This window comes from Rana temporaria, chromosome 3, assembly GCF_905171775.1.
Source record: "Rana temporaria chromosome 3, aRanTem1.1, whole genome shotgun sequence".
Lineage (NCBI taxonomy): Eukaryota > Metazoa > Chordata > Amphibia > Anura > Ranidae > Rana > Rana temporaria.
Window position 1 is genome coordinate 468,098,666 of NC_053491.1, and position 3,092 is coordinate 468,101,757.

Sequence of the window (3,092 nt, forward strand, 5' to 3'; positions counted from 1 at the left end):
GACTGATGATACTGGTGCAGTGTTCTCTGTACAGCACTGTGGTATATGTCAGAGCTTTATAAGTGTATAATAATAATAATAATAATAATTATTATTTGGCTGGAGGTGCCTGCTTATATGCTTCAAACTCAGACTTTTGGGGGAGGCAAAAAGACAATTGCGGAATCAGAGGATTGTTGTTGCTATTGTAGGGATGTAGTCGTTTTCAAAATTTCCTATAGCTCTAGACTCATAGGAGCCACCGGTTACAAATTATTTTCGTTTCCATTGACTTCTATGGGGAATCTCGCTTTGATATGCGAGTGCTTTGGATTACGAGCATTCTGCTGGAACGGATTATCCTCGTAATCCAAGTAAACTGAAAGTAATAATTAGTACCCAGTAGTAGTACTATGGTTGTCCCGATACTAGTATCGTTATCGGGACCGATACCAAGCATTTGCCCAAGTACTTGTCCTTGGGCAAATGCTCCCGATGCTTCACCCGACAGTCAGCGGTGATCAGTGTGTGGGGGAGTTACAAGCACCGATCACCGCTGTATAGATTTAAAAGTAATTTCTCTGCTTCTCTCTTCACCCCCCCCCCCTGTGGCTTTCAGCTGCTTTAAAATCAGCGGTGATCGGTGCTTGTAACTCCCCCACACACGATCACCGCTGACTGTCCTGTGTCCTCCTCCAGCCCCCCTCTGTTTTGCTGCAGTCTCTCTCCCTCTGTGTCCCCCTCTGTGTTTCCTTCTCCCTCCGTGTCCCCCTCTGTGTTTCCTTCTCCCTCCGTGTCCCCCTCTGTGTTTCCTTCTTCCTCCGTGTCCCCCTCTGTGTTTCCTTCTCCCTCTGTGTCCCCCTCAGTGTTTACTTCTCCCTCCGTGTCCCCCTCTGCGTTTCCTTCTCCCTCCGTGTCCCCCTCTGTGTTTCCTTCTTCCTCCGTGTCCCCCTCTGTGTTTCCTTCTTCTCCGTGTCCCCCTCTGTGTTTCCTTCTCCCTCCGTGTCCCCCTCTGTGTTTCCTTCTCCCTCCGTGTCCCCCTCTGTGTTTCCTTCTCCCTCCGTGTCCCCCTCTGTGTTTCCTTCTCCCTCCGTGTCCCCCTCTGTGTTTCCTTCTCCCTCCGTGTCCCCCTCTGTGTTTCCTTCTCCCTCCGTGTCCCCCTCTGTGTTTCCTTCTTCCTCCGTGTCCCCCTCTGTGTTTCCTTCTCCCTCTGTGTCCCCCTCAGTGTTTACTTCTCCCTCCGTGTCCCCCTCTGCGTTTCCTTCTCCCTCCGTGTCCCCCTCTGTGTTTCCTTCTTCCTCCGTGTCCCCCTCTGTGTTTCCTTCTCCCTCTGTGTCCCCCTCAGTGTTTACTTCTCCCTCTGTGTCCCCCTCTGTGTTTCCTTCTTCTCCGTGTCCCCCTCGGTGTTTTTCTCCCTCCGTGTCCCCCTCTGTGTTTCCTTCTTCTCCGTGTCCCCCTCTGTGTTTCCTTCTCCCTCTGTGTCCCCCTCTGTGTTTCCTTCTCCCTCCGTGTCCCCCTCTGTGTTTCCTTCTTCCTCCGTGTCCCCCTCTGTGTTTCCTTCTCCCTCTGTGTCCCCCTCAGTGTTTACTTCTCCCTCCGTGTCCCCCTCTGTGTTTCCTTCTTCTCCGTGTCCCCCTCTGTGTTTCCTTCTCCCTCTGTGTCCCCCTCTGTGTTTCCTTCTTCTCCGTGTCCCCCTCTGTGTTTCCTTCTCCCTCCGTGTCCCCCTCTGTGTTTCCTTCTCCCTCCGTGTCCCCCTCTGTGTTTCCTTCTCCCTCCGTGTCCCCCTCTGTGTTTCCTTCTTCTCCGTGTCCCCCTCTGTGTTTCCTTCTCCCTCTGTGTCCCCCTCTGTGTTTCCTTCTTCTCCGTGTCCCCCTCGGTGTTTTTCTCCCTCCGTGTCCCCCTCTGTGTTTCCTTCTCCCTCCGTGCCCCCCTCAGTGTTTCCTTCTCCCTCCGTGTCCCCCTCAGTGTTTCCTTCTCCCTCCGTGTCCCCCTCTGTGTTTCCTTCTCCTCCGTGTCCCCCTCTGTGTTTCCTTCTCCTCCGTGTCCCCCTCTGTGTTTCCTTCTCCTCCGTGTCCCCCTCTGTGTTTCCTTTTCCCTCCGTGTCCCCCTCTGTGTTTCCTTCTTCCTCCGTGTCCCCCTCTGTGTTTCCTTCTCCCTCCGTGTCCCCCTCAGTGTTTACTTCTCCCTCCGTGTCCCCCTCAGTGTTTACTTCTCCCTCCGTGTCCCCCTCTGTGTTTCCTTCTCCCTCCGTGTCCCCCTCTGTGTTTCCTTCTCCCTCTGTGTCCCCCTCAGTGTTTACTTCTCCCTCTGTGTCCCCCTCTGTGTTTACTTCTCCCTCTGTGTCCCCCTCTGTGTTTCCTTCTTCTCCGTGTCCCCCTCTGTGTTTCCTTCTCCCTCTGTGTCCCCCTCTGTGTTTCCTTCTTCTCCGTGTCCCCCTCGGTGTTTCCTTCTCCCTCCATGTCCCCCTCTGTGTTTCCTTCTCCCTCCGTGTCCCCCTCTGTGTTTCCTTCTCCCTCCGTGTCCCCCTCTGTGTTTCCTTCTCCTCCGTGTCCCCCTCTGTGTTTCCTTCTCCTCCGTGTCCCCCTCTGTGTTTCCTTCTCCCTCCGTGTCCCCCTCTGTGTTTCCTTCTCCCTCCGTGTCCCCCTCTGTGTTTCCTTCTCCTCCGTGTCCCCCTCTGTGTTTCCTTCTTCTCCGTGTCCCCCTCTGTGTTTCCTTCTCCCTCTGTGTCCCCCTCTGTGTTTCCTTCTCCTCCGTGTCCCCCTCTGTGTTTCCTTCTCCTCCGTGTCCCCCTCTGTGTTTCCTTCTCCCTCTGTGTCCCCCTCTGTGTTTCCTTCTCCTCCGTGTCCCCCTCTGTGTTTCCTTTTCCCTTTGTGTCCCCCTCTTTGTTTCCTTTTCCTCCGTGTCCCCCTCTGTGTTTCCTTCTCCCTCTGTGTTTCCTTCTCCTCCGTGTCCCCCTCTGTGTTTCCTTCTCCTCTGTGTCCCCCTCGGTGTTTCCTTCTCCCCGTGTCCCCCTCCATGTTTCTCTCTCCCTCCGTACTCCTCCTCCACCCCCTGGAACTGTCAGGATGGAGAGCGGAGGTAGGAGCACTTGGTGTGTAGAAAAAAAAAACAGC